General features: G+C 36.2%; 1 pseudogene; it reads right to left on the reverse strand.

Moving 5' to 3' along the window:
• Window positions 1–57: 57 nt before the first annotated feature.
• Window positions 58–23,181, reverse strand: LOC131986484 (aldehyde dehydrogenase family 3 member A2-like; annotated as a pseudogene).
• Between the last annotated feature and the right edge of the window lie 789 nt (window positions 23,182–23,970).

Genomic DNA, 23,970 nt, shown 5'->3' on the forward strand with positions numbered 1-23,970 from the left:
CTACAGGTGAGAATTTGCAGCCAAAATAAAAAAGAATGAAATCAAACCACAAACTGATACATGTAGAAATATATTTATTTGAATATTATTCCAATATAGAAATACATGCTTATTTATGCAGATAGTTATTACAAATCCCTTAAAGTTTTCATTGGGTGATTAAAAAAAACATTAGCAACAAATTACAAAATTACAAGTTACAAGGTCGACTGAACGAGTTCGAGGCTTTTGGTGTTAAAAAGAAAAATAACAAATAAAAACAATCCTTCACATGTTGAAGTCTGACTGGACAGAACGGACCTCATTCACTGAGAAATGTTTTCTATAGAAGAAAATACTTCTGAAGACGTTTGAAAACAGCTGATAAATCGTCTAAAATTAAGGTAATCTCGTCATTCATTAATAAAACTAAAAAAGTGCTTGCATTGCTTAAAAAAGTCATTAAAAAGAAACAAAATTACCTCATTCATTAAGTGAAACTTCAATATTATTTTATTAGAATTTATTATTGTGGTGACAGGAAGTAGAACGGATCCGGTAAGCGGTACGGATCAGGCAGGGAGCGCCTGATCTGTCAGCCAAACAAAATTACAAGTTAAAGTCATCCAGTCGTTGGAAAATGTTTTTCAATTTTATTTTTATTCTTTCAGACAGTCGGGTCCCAGAGGTGAAACTTAAATATTATTTTATGTGAATTTATCATTGTGGTGACAAGAAGTAGAACAGATCCGGTAAGCGGTACGGATCAGGCAGGGAGCGCCTGAACTGTCATCCGAGTAAAGTCACAAGTTAAAGTCATCCAGTCTTTCTAGGAAAATGTTTTTCAATTTTATTTTTATTCTTTCAGACTGTCGGGTCCCATAGGTGAAACTTAAATATTATTTTATGTGAATTTATTCTTGTGGTGACAGGAAGTAGAACAGATCCGGTAAGCGGTACGGATTAGGCAGGGAGCGCCTGATCTGTCAGCCGATTAAAGTCATCCAATCGTTTCAGGGAAAACTTTTCCAATTTTATTTTTATTCATTCAGAAAGTCGGTTCTCTTAATATGTTCATAAAATAAATTTGGATAAATACAAATAAAACTGATGATTTAAAAACCACCTGTAAAAATGTTTTGAAAGAGTTTGTTGAAGCAGATGTTGGTGAGAAATCTGCATTTAAATAAGTTGTGTTTCCTGTTTGAAAACGGAAAGAATATTACAGTATTTCTGACATTTGTTTTGTATTTTTTTGTTATTTATTTTGGTCGTCGGCAGCTGATGTGAGTCGAGTTTGTGTTTATTTTTGTGTGTTTGAGGATTGTGGTGGCTTTTTTCAAGTGTTTCAAAAGTAACAATTCTGATTCATTTTTCAGCAAATCATAACTAGAACAGAATTTGTTCTAAATATAAAGAAGGCACTTATTGTTCCAGTCTACAAGGAGCTTCAGATTGCTGTTTCAAGAATGAAAAAGAAGTTTTATTGTTATATTAAAGCTCCTGTTGTGGCCTTTGGTCCCGTATTATTTGATAAGTTTGAATGAGTGGTGCTGACCCTCGTCCACGGTGGTTATTGGTGATTTACGTCAGTTTGTTAATGAAAGAAATGTTCAGTAATCCTGGTTTTGTGGTTCGTATGCACGGCTTGTGAATGAGGCCCGTTGTCACACTGAAAGAAACTAAAAACCAAGAAATGTTCTTCAGGCTGAATATTAAGTGAATGTGCTGATCTGTTATTGAAATGAAACGGACACAAAGTAAACTCACTAACTTCTCTGAGCGTTTACTGTGTGAAGTCGTATAGTAGTGTTACACATGTTGTTACTTCATTTAAAGTCCTTCGGAGCAGAATCACAGCATTATGTTGTGTCTTTACACATGTAAACGTGATCTAACGGGTTAAAGTACAACGCAGCGAGGCTGAATAAATAATTACCTTCATGGAGAGAAGCTACGCTGAAATGTGAAGTGGATTAAAGGCTGTAAATAAGATAAAACTCTGATTCTGACGTTTCTTCTCTCTGGAACGAGAACGTGACGAGGCGTCTTCACAGGAGATAATTCTGAAAGAGAATAAAAAAAATAAAAAATAAAAGCCTCATTCAAATAATAGCTTGTCCCTATTATTAGCCGGGGCCCAAACTGATTTTTTATGAATAGAAGCCCCGGCTACTATTTGAGGAAATACGGTAACCTGAATAGTGTTTTAATCTTGTCAAGTTATAACCTGGATCAGTCTTGAAAGTGGGATGACATGAACTGTGTAAGTCACCTGCAGTGCGACAGCGGCGACCACCACCAGGACGGCGAGCAGCGCCATGCGACCGATCCAGCCGAGGTCGACGTTCTTCAGGATGAGGAAGCGCGCCCAGCCCAGCTTCTTGGCCGTGTGCGGCGGGTAACGCATGCTGTTCACGCCCTCCATGTTCAGCTGCTTGATGAGGCAACCACGCAGGTGACTCAGCTGGTCGAAGCTGAAACGGCCGTGATAGCAGCCCATTCCGCTGTTTCCTGTACAAGAGGAGGAGGAGAAGGAGGAAAAATGAAAAAATAGCTTTGTTAGAGCGATCTAAAAAAACTGTTACATCTCCCTTTTTCAGAAATCTTCCTGCGTTTTTAATATGGGAGCCAATGAGGCTGTTGGTGGTGTTGGTGGATCATCTGTGCGTCCTACGCCCAAACTATAACTCTGACAGCTTTACCAGAGGATTGTGAGGGAGAAGACTAATTTTCCTACGTTTCTATGTATAAATTATTTCTGTAGAGTGGAATTTGCGGCCTGGAGCGCAGTTTTCAAATTTATTTTTTGACAGTTTTTTCTCTCCCTCTACACTCTGGCGATGATGTCACACACTGTGACACGAACATGCCGTGCAATACACACCCATTATAATCTCAGAATTTCTCCAAAAATGATCATGGTCATTGAACAGGGATTGATAAAAAACTATATGACCTATCGAAACGTGGATTAATACACCGATACACGAGACTTGTGTCTACTGTTTAAAGTTTAAATGGAGTCTCTGGGTGAAATTATGCCGGAGAAGTAGACGTTTAAAAATCTCCAATTACTGTTCTTTTTCGCTCATTTTTTTTCCGGCCATCCCATTCATTTCAATGCAAAATTTTGGGCAGTTTTTTGCGAAAAATTCATATTCGGTAGAGAAAAATAATAGCACACCAATCCCGATCAAACCGCACGTTTTGATATATAATTTGTCCTGCAACTCTTCAAGTTGTAGGACTAGTAGCGGGACGAAATTGTGTCCAGAAGAGGAAGAAGAAAAAATCCACAGTATAACAGTAGTGATCGGTGCGATTGCCCCGAGGCCCTAATAAGAGGCACAAAAACAAAAAGGGGCACAAGAGCAACAAGAGTAACAAGAGCAACAAGAGAAAGAATCAAATATTAAAACAATTTAGACAGATTAAAGCAAAAACATCTTCTGACTGATTCTTTTTTTAATGCAAATGTCACTTTTTTTTTCCTGTGACACAGCGTACATTGGTACATTTTTCTAACTCTGAAACAAAAGATTTCTCTTTACTAAGTCAATTATACAGAACAACAAAAAAACACACAACAAAAATGTTTCATATTGAACTAACATGATAGCACTGGAGGAAGAAGTATTCAGATTACTTTAGTGCAGTAGAAGTACTAATACCACGCGGTGAAATGACTCCACTACAGTAAAAGTCCTGCATTCAAAACTTACTGAAGTACAAAAGTATCAGAAAATGTACTTAAAGTATCAAAAGTAAAAGTACTTGTTACGCAGATTGTTTTTTACAATCCATATATATATATATATATATATATATATATATATATATATATATGTATATAATTATTATTATTATTATTATTGATGCATTTACGTGAATAGTGTTTTAATCTCCTCAAATAGGGCTCATTTTAACTACTTTATACACTGATGTTTAAAAACTTAATAATCACTTTAAATGTATCGTGTTTTTCATGTTAAATCTCAACCTGAAAAGTAACTAAACCTATTTGCCTTTAAAATGTAGTGGAGTAAAAGTATTAAGTTACATGAAATGGAAAAACTCAAGTAAAGTTCAAGGGTCTCAAAAGTACAGTACTTGAGTAATTGTACTTATTTATTTGTCCATCTGTATTTTATATTTATGACTCTCAGTTCTTCTTCTTTCTTCTATCAGTGTGTGTGTGTGTGTGTGTGAAGAACTCACCCACTCCTCCGAAAGGCAGCGAGCTGACAGAATAATGCACCAGACAGTCGTTGGCCAAGAATCCTCCACTGGATGTTTCCTCCGTCATTTTGGTGATCACCTTCAGAGAGAACAGAGTCACACAGTCTGACATTTCAACTTTTCAAAGAACTGTCAAAGACCGGAGGAGTTAAACGTTAGAGTAACAGAAGTGAACTGTGATGGTGTTTTAAATCTGCTGCACCTTGTTATCTGATGAGAAGACGTAGAGGGCCAGAGGTTTCTCCCTCCGGTTGATGGTTGATGAACTTGATGGCGTCGTCGAGGCCGCTGACCGACAGCACGGGGAGCACAGGTCCAAATATCTCCTCCTGCATCACCTTCGCCTCGGGCTTCACGTCCCGCAGGACCGTCGGGGCTGAAACACAACAACACAAACACTGTTTCAACTACAAACTCAATTTGTGTTGTTGCCTGGAATAAAAAAAAAAACGTGAACTCTAAAGTAGAGTTGTTCCGATTCTGATACCAGTATCGGAAATGGCTAAATGAATAAACCGATACTGCCGAAAATGCTGCATCGGTATCTGCGAGTACTGTAGAGATCCGATACCACGTCATTTATTAAATTAGCTTTTAAAACAGCGCCGCTGTGCTGCAACCTGCAGCTGTTTTAGAGACGAGGAGGAGTTGATTACTAACAGACACAACAGACACACGTGTCAGAGCAGGTTGACGCGAGGCTATGCGCTAAGCTAACTAGCACTAGCATGTCGGCGGTGTGGCAGTATTTCACACAGGAATCTCCCACCAGCATGAGGAGGATGGCTCTAGGGACACAAAGTGATCCTGATCCGTCGACCCCACTTTCAGCGACAAACATCGCTGGTAAAACAGAGGATTAATGTTCCGTGAGACCAGGGGTCCCCAAACTACGGCCCGCAGGCCACTTCCGGCCCGCCAAAGCAATTGGAGTGGCCCACTTAACTATCCCAAACAATCCCTCTAAACATGGCCTGTTTTTTTTTAAATTGCATTTATTATATATTTATTTATAAAATATCCACATGTAATGATTAAGGTAGGCGTTCTAATTAAAATTGACTTTAGTTGTGAATTATTTACAGTAGTAGCTAATTTTCACCCCCTCACACAATGGTATATTCCGATCTACGTGATGCCAAGCCGTAAGCGTCAAGTTTTCGCAGCAAGGCAAGCTAACGGAAGAGAGTCGGTCAACAAAATGTGGGAACGGAAAATAGATTCTGAATGCAGAATCTATTTTCACCTGTACCTGTTACAAAATCATTGTTAACTGGCATCAGCTTGTGTTTTTATTTTCTACAAAATAAAAGGAATATCTGTGTTACTTCAAATAAACATGTGAATACTTTTTCTGAATACTTTTTTGCAAACCAACAGGTGGTGCCAAGGTCAACAAATGATCGTTATATTTACACAATAACACTGGTGGTCACTTTGGCCCGTATCATTTCCTGTTATAGACTGACCCCGGCCCCATCACAGAAAGAAAAGCTGATGTGGCCCCCACCGAAAAAAGTTTGGGGACCCCTGCGTTAGACTATTTACATTGCAGCACATAGAGAGTCCGGCTGCTAATGGTGCGTTCAAGGTCTACACGACTGTCAGAATTTTCAACGCTGTTCCAAGCTCCAAGTTCCAACTTTCAAGTTCTGACTTTGCGTGTAAATTAAACACACCATACGGCGTTACGGTGCGAGTCCACCACAGAATTTACAAGAAGACTGTCAAAATAAGACGCCTTAAATAAAACATAGAAGAACCTTTATTCTCCTTTACAATAATTCATTAAAATATGCAATGATTCAGATGGAATAGTGGCATTAGAATGTGCGAGAGGCACTGAATTTAGGCTTTTAGGGCAAAAATGTTCTACAGGGGAGCATGGCCCCGGACCCCCAGATTTATTTATTTACCGTAGTTTCCGCACTATAAGGCGCACCGGAGTATAAGCCGCAGCAGCTAAATTGAATGATGTGTACATATATAAGCCGCACTGGACTATAAGCCGCAGGTGTTTTAATGTTTAATTACCATATGTAAGGGTTCGTGCACAGAGGGGATTGTGGGGAAAGAGATGGCTGCTTGAGGAAGCTTCTTTTACAGCCAGACTGACTGTCTTTAACTTAAAAGCTGCTTCATATGCATTTCTACGTTTGTTTTCCATAATGAGGGTGAACTTCCTTTGCACAAACTATCTCGCTCTCGTAATGTCGGTCTGTCTCTCGCTCTGTCTCGTTCTGTCTCTCGTACCACTCTCGGTTTCACTTTTACTTTTGCGCGCTACCTGTTTCACTCTTTTCCGGCGCCCTGCCAGATTGGCTCGGGGTCCTTCGTCTGCCGCTGATTACGGCACGGCGACTCCGACAAACCAAGTAGCTTTCGACACAAATACACACAGACAAGTGAAAAATAGCTTAAAAGTATATGAAGGACCCCGAGCCGATCTGGTACGTACACCCATAGAGGTCTATGCGTACACCTGCCTCCAGCTTCTCCTGCTGGAGCCCACCGCTCCTCGCGGACCGGTCATAGAGCCCATAGAGTTAAAGTTGGTGGACTGTAACCTGTAACATCCATAGATTTAGGAGGTAACCTAGTGGCCGTTAGCTGTAAAAATCCATAGATTAGCCGCACCGTTATATAAGCCGCAGAATCGAAAAATGGGGGAAAAGGCGCGGCTTATAGTCCGAAAATAACGGTAAGTTGCTGTTGCACTACTGTTGTATTTAAAAATAAATGGCTCGGATCTGCTGTATTATTCATGTTTTACAAAGGGTTTAACCTGAGCCAGGCCTTACCACAATGATAATCACATCACAGTCATGCAGGTGTAGTGTGATATATTTTTTATAACATTCTGGTATCAGATCGGTACTCGGTATCGGCTGATACCCACAGCACAAGTATCAGGATCAAACATCTCTACTCTAAAGAATCCCTCCTGGTCGGTTTGTCCTGTGAAGAGTTTGAAGAGTTACCGATGTAGCAGTCTGACTCGTCGTTGTCTCCGCCCACAGCGACGGAGCTGTCCTCCAGCAGGTTCATGACCCTCTTGAAGTGGCGCTGGTTGATGATGCGTCCGTAGTCGGGGCAGGTCTTTGGGTCGTCTGTGTAGAACTCCTGTAAACAGACAAATTACACAAACATTCCTGTAAACTCCAGGAAGAGACGAATGAATTACCTGAAGAAAACACGACTTCATCAATGATTGTTTTGGTTTATTTGTTTAAAGCAGTTTTATGACATTACAGATTACAGCTTTTAACCCTTCATATTTTAAACCTGTCAGCTGTTTCTGTTTCAGAGGCTACAGGCTGGAAAGTTTTCAGCTAAGATATCATTTAAAATCTGGAGAATGAATCCTGATCTGGTCAGGAATGTGGTGTAATAACGCTCCAAAGTTAGGCTGCATTTTAGTGAGGAAAAAACTGACTTGGTTATTTTTAAAGGGATCCCTTAAACATCTGACCTCCAGATATGTGAATGAACATGTGTATGAATCAGAAAAAGTAACGTAATCTTCTAAAGGTCCTCAGTCAGTGAACATTTATCATTATTACCTCCGTCTGTTTCTGCATTGAGCAAAAAGCAGTTAAAACACGATGGGATGTCCCTTTCATTTATTACTCATTTATTTGTGGCAATGTCATTTAAAAATAAGATTAAAGGACAAATTAAAGCAAAATAATACATATTTTTATCTGGCCACATAAGATTAGACAAACAAATTATTAAAATGATTTTAATAGCCTCAACATTTAGTATATAAGACATTCTCCCTGGGATTATTATAATTTTTCTTGTCGCTATATTATTTTGTTATGAGAGCATCCAAAGAGAAAAATAAAAAATAAAAAAGACCTATTAAGGAGTGTTCATGTGATTTAACTTATTCATAGTAGTGTGACATTAATTAATGCAAAAATAATCGTGATAATCGTAATATCGTGATTATTTTTTTCAAAACTTTATTTATTGAGTTTTTTTCCCAAAAAGTAATACACAAACAACAGACAGTCATAAAACCCCATCCCTCCCTCTCATAACCAACAGTAATCTCGGAGGAAAACAAATACTTGAGTTAATAAAAATAAAAAATAAAAAATAAATAAATGTATTAATCAATAAATAATAATAATAATAAATAAATGTAATTAAATCATATTAATAAATAAATTAAATTTTAAAAAATGGGGAGGAAATAATTAAATAATAATAAAACAATAATACACAATCATAATAATCATGAAAGTATACATAATTAAAATTAATTAATTAATTCAATAACAACAATAATAATAATGAAATAAAATTAAATGGACAGTTTAAATATTGTGATTATTTCTCTGACAATAATCGTACCAAGAAAATCTGTAATCGTGACATCACTACCCACAACCCCATGTCTTTATAAAAGCAGCTGATTGGGGTTTAGTGTTCAGGGCCTTGGACCAACAATGGACAGAAAGGGCTCGTACACTTTCTCAGTGGTCAAATTCAAGCATTTTTCAAGGACTTTCAATGTCCATTTTCAAGCTTTTCCAGTATCTTACACCTGTTTTGCATGTTTTAGATGAGTTCTTACATACTAAAAGGGGAGATTTCACTGAACCATACAAACAGTGATGGTGTTATATTTTTAGGAGGAACGTTCTTCATTTCAGATAGGCTACTCATTATGTTTTACATTAACTATGTGATTATCTATTGTCTATAGATGGATATAGTCAGATTGCAAGAGAAATACAGGAAGAATTTCAAGCATTTAATCCAAAATCCATTTTAAATTCAAGCATTTTCAAGGATTTCAAGCACCCGTACCAACCCTGAACAGAAGCGTCTGTTTTCGAAGATTAAAAGTAATGAGTGAAAGTTTGTTTTCAGGCGTTCGGTACCTTTATGGACTTCTTGACCTCTTCGATGACCCTGTCCTGGATGCTGGACTCACACAGGATGTAGTCTGGGGCGATGCAGGTCTGACCACAGTTGGTGTACTTCCCCCACGTGATACGCCTACGGAGCAGCGGGAGAGTTATCAGGAACCGCTCTGGGATTAGATCACTGACTCGTAATGAGACCCGCGCTCGCAGATCAAACATCCGCGCTCGCACATTGTTTTTTCAAGTGTTTTCAAATCACTCACAAACTATTTTCTATCCTGCATCTCTGCTCCCGAGAGCAATATTGTAACCTGCGAGGAGAAAAACATGCATAGCGCGCGCAGAGTCCGCTCGCAAAACTTTCACCTGCTCGCGGGCGAGTGTGTTTTTTTTAGTGGGCGGTTTTTGTTTTGTTTGGTTTAAGGTTGTCACGATACTTAAATTTTCAACTCGATACCGATAAAAATATTTTTATTAACAAGAAAAAATGCAACATGTAAAAATGAACAGAACCACAGGTTAAATATTTATAATAAAAAACAGTTGTGCAAAAAGAAACTGCAGCTATGATAACAAGCTTCAGGTCTGAGGTAGTGCAAAAAATAAATAAATACAATAAACAATAACAATTAGAACAATATTTTGAGGTTGTATGCTGTGCACAATATTAGGCAAGCTTGATAAAAAAATAACAATAACTTAAGTTTTCATTCCTTGGCTAGGTATCGATACTTTTGAAAATGAGTATTGTATCGGGATACAATGTTTTAGTATCGATACTTTTGACAACCCTAGTTTGTATATATATGTTTTTTTTGTCAGGAAGGGGGCGGGCCTTGGCGGGCATGCCAATCACCATTGTACCGAATATGATTGGTTGAGCGGCTTCGCTGATTAGACAGCAAGGTACGGCAGCTCCACTAGGACAAACAGGACAAATCTCACAGCCCTGAATGCCTGAAGAACATGGGTTGTGAGTTGGTGCTATATATTGCCTTGACAGAATGTTTGTCTGAGCGCTGTCGTTTGTTTACTCCATCGTTGACATTAATCTAATAAAACGCTCTGATCACTTTTTGTAACTTGGATCCTGTTGCACACATAGACTGTACATTTTTTATTTTGGTAAAACTGTTTTGTTCATATTCTCGATGTAATTCTTTGTCCCTGAAAATTATGAACGTAACATATTAAATAAAAAATAAAAAAACACCCTTCAATACATGCTTCAGCATTCACGCAGGAAAAACATAAGCTATTGCCTCCATGAACTGATATGTTTTTGTAACTTGGATCCTGTATCGCAGGATACAAAACAGCTCGCGGGTGATTTGAAAACACTCGAAAAAACAAAACGCGAGCGCGGATGTTTGATTTGCGCGCGCAGGTCTCATTAGGATCCCATAAACCGGACAGAAAGTAAACCACCAAGCCAAATAAAAGGTCACCATCCTCTGACCTGCAGGCGACGGTGATGTCACAGTTCTTGTCGATGTAGCAGGGGCTCTTGCCGCCCAGCTCCAGGGTGACGGGGGTCAGGTGTTTGGCGGCGGCCTCCATGATCAGTTTTCCCACCACGCTGTTGCCGGTGTAGAAGATGTGATCGAACCTCTGCCGCAGCAGCTCCTGGGTCTCTGGCACGCCGCCCGTCACCACGGGGTAAAGCTCCTGACAAGGCCAGGAACACAGTCAGCAGGTTACACTTTACTATGCTCAACCTGGGGGTCCAGACCCCACCTGGGGACGCAAGATGATTTCTGGGGGTCGCCAAATCATTCTGGAAGTCAGCTCTGTCTCCACTGTGTTAAAGTGTTCATGTGTTAATGTGTTTTAGTCTTTTTGGTCCTTTAATGTCTTTTTTTGGTCTTTATTTATTTATTTATTTTTTTGTAATTTTATGTCTTTTTGGTCAATTTGTGTCTTTTTTTGGTCTTTTTGGTAATTTTGTGTCTTTTTTGATAATTTTGTGTCTTTTTTTGGTCATTATGTGTCTTTTTTAGTCATTTTGTGTCTTTTTTTGGTCTTTCTGGTAATTTTGTGTCTTTTTTGGTAATTTTGTGTCTTTTCTTGGTATTTTTGTCATTTTGTGTCTTTTAGGTAATTTTGTGTCTTTTTTCTATCATTTTGTGTCTTTTTTTTGGTACTTTTGTCATTTTGTGTCTTTTGGTTAATTTTGTGTCTTTTTTGGTCATTTTGTGTCTTTTTTGGTATTTTTGTCATTTTGTGTCTTTTAGGTAATTTTGTGTCTTTTTTCTATCATTTTGTCTTTTTGGTCATTTTGTTTCTTTTTTGGGCCATTTTGTGTCTTTTATGGTCAATTTGTGGTAATTTTTTGTCAATTTGAGTCCTTTTTTGATTAATCTTATGCAATTTTTTGGTCAATTTTATTCTTTTTTGGGTAATTTTGTGTCTTTTCTGACAAATCCCAAAGTATCAAGTTGTTACTTTCCAAGGAGTCTCTGGCTTGAAGCTGACTGTTACACACTCAGGAGGTCAGAATGGACCTTTAAACTGATAGCAAAGGACTTAGATTAAAAGGAACAATAAAATATATAAAAAAAATATATATGAATGCACAGACAGAGAGATGTTTTAGTTGTTGTCTGCTTCATTATTTGTCCAAAATTCATCGTATCAACTGAGTTTGTCTGATCTGAACTGTGAGATTCTGTTCAGTGAGACAACATGATGTTGAATTGGGGGTCGAGACTCAAAAAGGTTGAGAACTCCTGCTTTACAGGAACGTAAATAAAAAGTCTGTGGTTATCTGAAACATGTGGTGTTGATGTTTGCCCTCACCTTGTCGATGTAAACTGGCAGCAGCTCCTCCATGACTTTAGCAGTGTGAACACAGACCTCAGAGGGCTTCACCACAGCTGCATTACCTGCACAGGGAAAAGAGAAAAGCAGATTATCACAAGATAGAAACACACAATCCGCTCTTATAAGTAACATTTATTTCTATTTTCCTCTAAAATCACCCATTTTTTTTACTCCTTTGTCCCCAAAAATCTTGTTTTCTTCCACATTTCCTTGATTGAAAAAAAGCTTCAAGTCCTTTTTGTTTACTAGTTATGTAACAGTTTGTATAATACTGAAGCCTCTAAATCTCTATAAATAACCTATAGGAGGAAAAGAAGATCATGTATGAGTTTAGAACATTAAGATATGAGTGTATGAAGTCTATTCTCGTGCTCACTTGTGACTTATAAGTCTCTAGTCTGGATGCTCCAGGTCTCTAGTCTGGATGCTCCAGGTCTCTAGTCTGGATGCTCCAGATCTCTAGTCTGGATGCTCCAGGTCTCTAGTCTGAATGCTCCAGATCTCTAGTCTGGATGCTCCAGGTCTCTAGTCTTGATGCTCCAGGTCTCTAGTCTGGATGCTCCAGATCTCTAGTCTGGATGCTCCAGGTCTCTAGTCTGGATGCTCCAGGTCTCTAGTCTGGATGCTCCAGGTCTCTAGTCTGAATGCTCCAGGTCTCTAGTCTGGATGCTCCAGGTCTCTAGTCTGGATGCTCCAGGTCTCTAGTCTGAATGCTCCAGGTCTCTAGTCTGGATGCTCCAGGTCTCTAGTCTGAATGCTCCAGATCTCTAGTCTGGATGCTCCAGGTCTCTAGTCTGGATGCTCCAGGTCTCTAGTCTCTGAATGCTCCAGGTCTCTAGTCTGGATGCTCCAGGTCTCTAGTCTCTGAATGCTCCAGGTCTCTAGTCTGGATGCTCCAGGTCTCTAGTCTGGATGCTCCAGGTCTCTAGTCTGGATGCTCCAGGTCTCTAGTCGGTGGTTGTAAAGTTTCATGAGGCTGTGACCTGACTTATGCAGCTCACAGACTGTTTAGGGACCCCGGGATGCACAAAGACTCACATTTTAATGCATAAAAAACTTCATGTTTTCAGCGTAAAGTGGGCATGTCTGTAAAGAGGAGACCCGAGGCAACACATAGAACCTAATTTATTCAGATATCTTGAGGTCAGAGGTCAAGGGACCCCTTTGGGAGCTAACATCATCACACATGAAGAAAATTGGCCTCATTGAATCCACAAGAGTCTCAGCTTTCCAATCAGACCCGATTTATGCAGCTTACACACTGTTTATAAACAGATGTTTTGATAGTTTTGCTGTAAAAAACATTTACTTCAATTCATTAAGGATTGTCTCCAGTTTTGAATTCTTCACACACTGTAGAAGTATAAACAGAGTCTCTGATAAAGTGCATAAAGTGGGCATGTCACGTCTAAAAACAGCCCAAATAGATTTATTAAAGTATCATATGAAACAGAAAAGCAGCCAGGGGTCCCACACACATTTTTGTCTTGTTGTGTTTCCCAATTTATGCAGCTCACAGACTGTATACACACATTTATACTAAATGCAAGAAACAAGCATAAAGAGGGCATGTCTGTTTTTTCCTTCATGAAAATTAAGCCCGACTTTGGAGTTTTATTTCACCTCCAATCTACAAGAGTCTCAGCTTTACACTCATACCCGATTTATGCAGCTCACAGACTGTTTATAAACAGATGTTTTGATAGTTTTGCTGTAATAAACATTTACTTCAATTCATTAAGGATTGTCTCCGGTTTTGAAATCCTCACACACTGTGGAAGTATAAAAAACTAAAGTTAAGAGTGAAGTATTGCATTCAACCTACAAAAAGTTGATATTTTTGTCCACTTGGGGGCAGCAGAAACAGGTTGTAATTACAACAAGTAAATGTGTTGAACTAACAGGTACTTATTTATTACACAAGAGGGACAAAGCTCTCCTCTGGAGTTTATTACTATATGCCTCTGTTCCTCTGGTCACCTATCACTGTGTTTATTTACTGCTTGTTGCTGAGCAGGTAAAGTAAATGTCAGGCTGCATTACCTGCTTATGACATCAGCGCTTTATGTTTGTTTGCTCTCTTGAGTTCTGCTTGTTTGTTTTTGCTCAAATTACACCACAGAAAACACTTCATTATCAAACGAATCCCACAACTGGTTATAACATGTTACATTCTGCTACACAGATCACTTGGGGAAAAATCTTTTTGTGAATGTAACTTCTGATGAGTTCAGACTGACAGCAGGGAGCACATGATGACACAACAAACATACTTTCCCAACCTGTAGCTGTATTTATGTGTCAAAGGTTGCCACACATAATATAATATAAGGGCCTTTTTTAACCCTGAGTGATAAAAAGTTGGACTTTTTGCTGTTATCTTTCTTTAACAGGCTGCAGTGGACTTCTAAGGCTGTGGTATTGATAGCATGACTTCTTATCAGGAAGGGGCTAAAATAACTGACATGGACATATTCAAAGGGATCCCTTGACCTCTGACCTTTATCTGAATATCTGAATAGAAATGGGTTCTTTGGGTCCACACGAGTGATATCTTTAAAGACATGCCCACTTTATGCTGATAACATGCAGTTTATATCCTGTGGTTCATGTTATTGTGTCCTCTAGTGTGTGAGTCTTTGTGCGTCCTGGGGTCCCTAAACAGTCTGTGAGCTGCATAAATCGGGTCTGAGTGGAAAGCTGAGACTCTTGTGGATTCAATGAGCCCAATTTTATTGAGTCTCTATATCCTGTCGGGAAAGAGGTGAAACACAACTCCAAAGTCGGGCAAAATTAGCAAAATTAGCCCAAAATCTGTGTAACAAATGGTATCAAGGGGAAAATTGCTGCAACAACATATGAGTCATAATTGAGCATGAGGACAGTCTTCATATACTTTACCAACTTGTAAAAAGACAAAAAAAAACTAAATTACCAAACAAAGACACAAAATTACCACAAAAAAGACACAAAATTACCACAAAAAAGACACAAAATTACCACAAAAAAGACAAAATTACCACAAAAAAAGACACAAAATTACCACAAAAAAGACACAAAATTACCATGAAAAAAGACACAAAATTACCACAAAAAAGACACAAAATTACCACAAAAAATACACAAAATTACCACAAAAAAAGACACAAAATTACCACAAAAAAGACACAATTACTAAAAAAACCCACAAAATTACAAAAAAGACACAAAATTACAAAGAAGACAACATTATAAAAAAGACACAAATTACCAAAAAAGGACACTAAATTAGAAAAAAAGGCAAAAAAAGGAAAAAGACAAAAAACCCACTCAATTACCAAACAAAGACATAAAATGAGCATGAGGACAGTCTTCATATAATCAGTGGACGTTTGTTAAATCAGACTGATTGAGTCTGGTTCTGGTGTTGACCTGAACTTTACTAACTGGTATCATGCTCCGGCCCATAAATAAAGCCTGGTGGCCTGTTAAAGTGAGTGTGATAAGGCTGCAGGAGAATTAAGTCCACGCTGTGCAAACACTCGGTGGGCTGAAAGGACTCCAGACGTCAGTGTTTTCAGTCCAAACAGGCGTTTTCCACATGGATCACAGCCTGCAGCAGCTCACGCAGCACCCACATGTAAAACTACCAGTGTGGGGACGAGTCACGGACAAAAGATTGAAATAAATACAGAAGAAGACAAAAGGCTGTGAGGAATAGTGCAGTGTCATGCTAACAACCCCGGCCAGCTCCCCACGGGGACGCCTGGGTCACACAGAGCCAAACACTCAGGACTCACTGAGCATTAAGTGCTGCTACGTGAATTATTCAAGAGTTCACTCATTATTATATAAGAGCCGGTGATTGACTCAGAGCTGAACCTTGTTACTGATACGTCACTGATAGGGACAGTGAGCAGAGGTGAGACAGACACACCTACATGTGTGTTTTTACTCCTGTCACAGTTTACTAACTGTGTCCTTGTATTTCACTGCAGCATATCAAATCTATATCACTCTATAAGTCCTGATTCCAGCTCTGTAGAATCAGAACAATCAGGGCTAGAAGTGGGAACAACTCAAACATGTCTTTGTGCAGAATAACAAAAAAATAAGACACAAAATGATCAGACAAAGACACAAAATGACAAAAAAATAGACACAGAAACGTCATAAAGTGATCGAAAAAAGACACAAAAGACACAAAATGATCAGAAAGACACAAAAAAAGACCAAAATGACCAAAGGACACAAAATTACCAAAAAAGACACAAAACGACACAAAAAAATCACAAAAAAGACACAATAAAGACAAAAAAAAGACACAAAATTATCAGATAAAGACACAACATGACCAAAAACAGTTTCTCCACATATTATACACATTGAAGTATTGTCATGTTTCCAACTTTTCCTGTCCTCTCCTCTCTGCTCTGTGTAAACAGCCTCTCCTGTCCTCTCCTCTCTGCTCTGTGTAAACAGCCTCTCCTGTCCTCTCCTCTCGGCTCTGTGTAAACAGCCTCTCCTGTCCTCTCCTCTCAGCTCTGTGTAAACAGCCTCTCCTGTCCTCTCCTCTCAGCTCTGTGTAAACAGCCTCTCCTGTCCTCTCCTCTCTGCTCTGTGTAAACAGCCTCTCCTGTCCTCTCCTCTCTGCTCTGTGTAAACAGCCTCTCCTGTCCTCTCCTCTCAGCTCTGTGTAAACAGGAGCAGAATTTAATGTTTTTAACAGGATCTGGTTTATTTTAAATGACACATGGAGAATAAAGAGATTCTGACACAAATATCAACATTTAACACAAATTTTGGTTACTTTTCTGATTGTAATGCCTGTTTTTAAAGTTTCTCTCTATGATTAACAGCAATTTAAAAAAAGAAAACGTTCTTTTCAAAGCTCTCTAACGACTTTAACACATTAATCCCAAAGGGATCAGCAGTAAAGAAAGCTGGGCAGTGACGGATTAAACAGGAAGTGGAGCGGTTTTGATCACAAGACAAAAGAAAATGACCAGAACTGACCTTTATAAAAGAAGAGAGAAGTGAAACACAGCTGTTAGTGGTTGTTGAGTGTTTGTTAACTGATGAATAAACACTTTTATGAGCTCTGAGGGCAACATCTGCAGAATCTAAAATATTTATTCTTTAGTTTATTATGTTTTAATTTCATTTTTTTATTTATACAGATTCTTCTTTATTTTTTATTTATTTAATTATTTATACACATTCTTATCTTTTTTCTTGTCCTTTTTTGTATTTTTATTTCATACTATTTATATACATTTTTAATAATATTTCTCCCTTTTTGTTTCTCACATTGTTATTTATTGTATTTAATAAAAATGTTATATGTTTTCTTTTCCTTGTTTCGTGTATTTATGATTTTATTTGTTTTTGTTTTATTTATATATATATATATATATACATACACATATTTTATTTGTTTTCTTTTCTTTGTTTATTGTATTTATTATTGTATTTATATACATGTTAAATATTTTTCCTTCTTTTGTTCATTACATTATTGATTTATATACATTTTTTGTTTTCTTTTCTTTGTTTATTTTATTCATTAATGTATTTAATTGCATTTTAATTATATCCATTTTTTTTTTACATGTTTTCTTTTCTTTGTTTGTTGTATTTATTACTTTATTCATATACATTTAATAATTTAATCTTGTGCTTTTTTGTATTTTTATTTCATTTATATTTATTATATTTATAGACATTTATATATTTTTTCTATTCTTTGTTTATTGTATTTATTATTTTATTGATATAAACATGTTAAAAAATATTTTCCTTCTTTTGTTCATTACATTATTCATTTATATAATTTTTTTGTTTTCTTTCCTTTATTGTTTATTGTATTTATTAATGTATTTATTTATTTTTTATTTATAATGTTTTCTTTTCTTTTCTTTTTTAAATATTTTATCTTTTTTATTTCATTCATATTTATATACATTTTTTAAATGTTTTCTTGTCTTTGGTTATTGTATTTATTTTTTATTTATATACATTTTTTATGTTTTCTTTCCTTTTTTTCCATTTTTATCTTTTTATCTTGTCCTGTTTAAAAAAAAATTATTTCATTTATATTTATATACATTTTTAAAATGTTTTCTTGTCTTTGTTTATTTTATTTAAATACATTTTAAAACAAATATTTTTCCTTCTTTTGTTCAATACATTTGGTTATTAATTTTTTTTTAATTTATATACATTTTTATCTTCTCTCTTCTTTGTTTATTGTCTTTTATTTCATTGTTCAAACTATCAGAAACACTGTGACTTCTGACCCTCAGACCTTGAACAACACTGAATCTGAGATTAGACAGAATCCTTCCAAAGTTCATCACAGTCACAATGAAATCAGATAAAAATGTAAACTCTGACCTTGTTACATCACACACACACACACACACACACACACACACACACACACACACATATTCTTGTACTCCTATCTTTGTGAGGACCCTCATTGGAACTACCAAGGTTATAATAGTTTGGGATTTTTCATCAGTTTTAGTTTTAATTATGTTGTGAATTTTTGTTTTCAAATCCAGTTAGTTTTAATGAGTTTTTAGAGTGAGTTTGCTAGTTTTAGTTTAGTATTTATTTTTTAAATGCTTTAGTTTTAGTTTAGTTTTCATTAGTTGTAGTTTTTTGTAATGGGGTATTTGTTGGGTGGGAGATTAAAAGAGGTCACAGTAAATTTTGCCTTTATTTCCTTTGTCTGATCCATCTTCATTATGTATGAAAAAAGTTGACAAAGATGAAAACAAAGGACATTTTCACTATAATTTTAGTTAGTTTTGTAACCACACAATACAGTTTCAGTTAATTATCATCATCATGTAACCTTTAACCCTTAAAACAAAGTCTGAAATCTAAAAAAAAAGCCTTTAAAGAAGTGAGGACCGGACGCAAAATTGCAAAAATGTCCTCACTCTGTTGGTTAAAAACGTGTCCCGGTCCTCACTATGTAGGAAGTACAAGAACACACACACACACACACACAGACAGACAGAGAGAGGCGTGGCGTGCTACGGTACCAGCAGCGATGGCTCCTATGAGCGGCTGGATGGTGACGGCCCACGGGTAGTTCCAGGCCCCGATGACCAGCACCACGCCCAGCGGCTCCGGCTTGATGTAGACGGTGTCGGAGATGGTGAGCAGGTTCTTCTCCACGGCCCGCGGCGCCGCCCACTCCTTCAGCTTGTTGATGGCCAGGCTGATCTCGCCCTCCAGGCCCAGAGTCTCGAACAGCTGGGTCCCCACCTCGCTCTGCCAACACACACCACAACGCTGAGCTCACTCGCTGCACAGCTCTTTTTTCACTCTGTTTTTCATTAGAAAGCCTGTTTGCAAACCCAAGAACTAACTAAAAAGACATAAATTACCAAAAGAAGACAAAATTACAAACAAAAAAAAGACACAAAATTACTAGAAACACATAAAATTACTAAAAAGACAAAACAAATACCAAAGAAAGACACTGAATTAGAAAAAAAGACAAAATTACAAACAAAAAAAAGACACAAAATTACTAGAAAGACATAAAATTACTAAAAAGAAAAAAAATTACCAAAAAAAAGACACTGAATTAGAAAAAAAAGACAAAAAAAAACACTAAATTACCAAACAAAGACAAAATTACAGAAAAAGACAAAACACTAAATTACCAAAAAAGACCGAAATTACAAAGAAGACAAAATTATAAAAAAAAGACACTAAATGACCAAAAAAAAGGGCAAAAAATTTGACGATTAATTAGACAAAAAAGACAAAAAAAACACTAAATTAACAAACAAAGACACAAAATTACCAGAAAAGACACAAAATTACTAAAAAGACAAAAAATGACTGAAGCCACAAAATTACCAAAACAAGACCACAGAGACACTAAATTATAAAAAAGACACTAAAATACAAAAATGACACAAAATTACCAAAAAGAAGACACAAAATGACCAAAATAAAGACGAAAAAAGCCAATAAATTACAAAAAAAGGCCACTAAATTACCAAAACTGATGAAAAAACGCCCCTTTATAAATCCCGGTTTGTGTTGAAATGGTGTTTTTCGAGCATACTTAGTGTTTCTGCATGTGTTGTTGACTTTGTGTCTCTTCTCACCTTATTGAGGTCTTTCTTGGCGGCATCAGCGATCACTCTCTGTTTCTCCACGAACATCCGCTGCAGGTTCTTCAGCTGGTGGATCCGGTAATCCAGACCTTTGGATCGGCCCGTTTCAAAGGCCTTCCTGGCACCAGCCACCGCCTGCTGCTCCCGAGACATCCTGGGAACAGACATGAAGAGTGGCCTGGTGAATAACTTCTGGTGCCGTTGGGCTGAAGAAATAATGACTCATTATGAAAAAACACTGTGTGCAACAGTTACTGGCTGCAGGACATAATGTCATTAATTTACAAAGATTCATAAAAGTCTAGTCATGCAGCCGGTGCAGGAGTCAGTAACAAACTGACTAAACATGCAAGTAAAGATAAGAAGATAGAAAATTACTAAAAAGACCAAAAAAAGACACTAAATTACAAAAAATGCACAAAATAAATGTTAAAATATAAAAAAAAAATCAGTTTTCTCCACATATTGTACATACTGAAGTATTGTCATGTTTCCTGTCCTCTCCTCTCAGCTCTGTGTAAACAGCCTCTCCTTGTTGTTTTTATTTATTCTACCTTAGTATTTTATTCTATTGTATTTTATTGTACTTAAATACCGGACTGCTGTGACAAACGAGTTGTAATCTATCTATCTATCTATCTATCTATCTATCTATCTAACTATCTATCTATCTATCTATCTATCTAACTATCTATCTATCTATCTAACTATCTATCTATCTATCTATCTATCTATCTATCTAACTATCTATCTATCTATCTAACTATCTATCTATCTATCTATCTATCTAACTATCTATCTATCTATCTAACTATCTATCTATCTATCTATCTATCTATCTATCTAACTATCTATCTATCTATCTATCTATCTATCTATCTATCTATCATCTATCTATCTATCTATCTATCTATCATCTATCTATCTATCTATCTATCTATCTATCTATCTAACTATCTATCTATCTATCTATCTATCTATCTATCTATCTATCTATCTATCTAACTATCTATCTATCTATCAACATCTATCTATCTATCTATCTATCTAACTATCTATCTATCTATCTATCTATCTATCTATCTATCTATCTATCTAACTATCTATCTATCATCTATCTATCTATCTATCTATCTATCTATCTATCATCTATCTATCTATCTATCTATCTATCTATCTATCTAACTATCTATCTATCTATCTATCTATCTATCTAACTATCTATCTATCTATCTATCTATCTATCTATCTATCTATCTAACTATCTATCTATCATCTATCTATCTATCTATCTATCTATCTATCTATCATCTATCTATCTATCTATCTATCTATCTATCTATCTAACTATCTATCTATCTATCTATCTATCTATCTATCTATCTAACTATCTATCTATCTATCTATCTATCTAACTATCTATCTATCTATCTATCTATCTATCTATCTATCTATCTATCTATCTATCTATCATCTATCTATCTATCTATCTATCTATCTATCTATCTATCTATCTATCTATCTAACCTCTGTGTTTGTATCTGCAGTGGAAATGAAAACCTGCAGCTAAATGTGTGGTTTGAGCTGCTCTTTGTTCATAGAAACGCAGCATGTATTGTATTGTATTAGGAAAGCTGCAGGAGAATTAAAACTAGGTGAGAGTTGAAATAAGAAACTGTACAGTTATACACAATAAACATCACCAGGCTTCACTAACGGTCATTTATAACGTTATAACTGAACCCTAACTATTACACAGTTATTACACAATGTACTGATAGTATTTCACACTAGTGTGCAGGTATTAATATACTATGAAAAGACCTTTATCTTTATGATAAGGTTAATGTTGTTTATCTGTTCGGTTTGCGAGTCCCAACGGTTACTGCCTGGCAGCCGTTAGTGTCTAAAAACAATGAAATATAAATATATCAGTTAACAGTTAAAGTTAAAGTTAAAGTTAACAGTTAAATAAATACTATATTCACACACACACACACACACACACACACACATATATATATAAATATTATTTAAAAAAACAATTATAGTAAGATATGACTAAAATTAGTAAAAATATATAAGTAAAAATAAATGCAAAAACAATCAAGAAATTTAAAATTATCATTAATCATTATTATTGCTATTATATTTATTTATGGTCCCAACCTTTAACGATTATATTGCTAATAATATATATATATATATATATATATATATATACATGAAATGTATTGTAAGTATTGTGAATAATTTATTAATATTTTATTTTTCTTTAATTACATATTTACACAACTCACTGCCACATTTAGATTAAAATTAGTAAAGTGGGACGTTCGTCAATTTGACAGTCTCGCGAGATTTTGGGTAATGTTCATGTTGTCCATATTGCCAGGTCTCGCGAGATTGACTCCCCGTTAATTGCCACGTTTATTTATTTATTCTTTACAAATATTTAAAAAAAACCTTTGAGGATTATATTGATAATTAAATATAAATATATGTAAATATATAGTATGAAAGTAATTATTATTATTATACTAATATATATAGTATAAATATAATAAAATATACTATAAATATATAGTATGTAAGTAATTATTATTATACTAATATATATATATATATATATATATATATATATATATATATGAAATGTATTGGAAGTATTGGAAGAATAGTGAAGAATAATAAAGCCTGCAGGAGACAACACATCCGGGACACCAGGCTTCACTTAACGTTAACACTTAACGGTCATTTATGACGTCATAACTGAGCCCTAACTATTACACAGTTATTACACAATGTACTGATAGTATTTCACACTAGTGTGCAGGTATTAATATACTTTAAAAAGTCCTTTATCTTTACGACAAGGTTAATGTTGTTTATCTGTTCGGTTTGCGAGCTCCAACGGTTACTGCCTGGCAGCCGTTAGTGTCTAAAAACAGCGGGAAAAGAGGAAAAAGTAGCGATTGTTTCAGTTCTTACCTGATGACTTGCAGTTCAAAGTGTTGTCCCGGTGTAGATGGGGAGATAACCCGCAGCGGAGCAGCTGAACAGAGTGACGGAGGGAGGGAGGGAGGCACGGCTCTCCTTCCCCCCGCTGGGTGCCTCCTCCCCGGGGCTGGAGGGAGGGCGGGACCACAGCCTCTGGAGGGAGGGAGGGAGGCAAGATGGCGCACGTCCATCTTTTTTTTTTTTTTTTTTTTTTTTTTTTTTTTTTAAACTTTATTGATAATTAAGGAACATTACAATCATGAGGTCAGACAAAAAGGGATTTCAAGAAACAAACAAATCTCATGAAACAAAGAACTAATCAGGAGAAATAGTCGTAAAAAATAAAATAAATAAAAAGAATAATGAAAAGAAAAAGAGGTACATACAATGATCATGCAGAGAGTACGAGGTACATAACGTCTGAACATTCTTTTTTTTTTTTTTTTTTTTTTTTCCACAAATTACATAAATTTATTCACTGAACATTGAAAACACCAGGGGGTTCAAGAGTTCATTGCCAGTCCTTTAAAATTAAAAAGATCAAATCAAACGTACAGTCTTTAACAGTTTCAGTGTCTTTGCAGCTTTGTTGTTGTTTACACCTTCAAGTGTGGTGCCATACTGCTTAAGTTCAATAATAAAACGACGAAAGCAGGGTTTGGAGTCAGACCATTTAGATTTGTGTATATGAAATTTTCCAAGGATAATTAGAAGTTGTATTATGTAGGCAGTGTTGTTGTCCATCTTATCGAAAATAAAATAGAGCATCACATCAAACACAGTAACATGTATAGCAGTACCCATTTATCCATTTACAAAGTCTTGCATATCATTCCAAAATTGCTTTGAATGATGACAATGATAAAACAAATGAAACAATGTCGCACGTCCATCTTCTCCAACTCCCGTCTGCT

This window comes from Centropristis striata, chromosome 15 (genome assembly GCF_030273125.1).
Source record: "Centropristis striata isolate RG_2023a ecotype Rhode Island chromosome 15, C.striata_1.0, whole genome shotgun sequence".
In the NCBI taxonomy this organism is placed as follows: Eukaryota; Metazoa; Chordata; class Actinopteri; order Perciformes; family Serranidae; genus Centropristis; species Centropristis striata.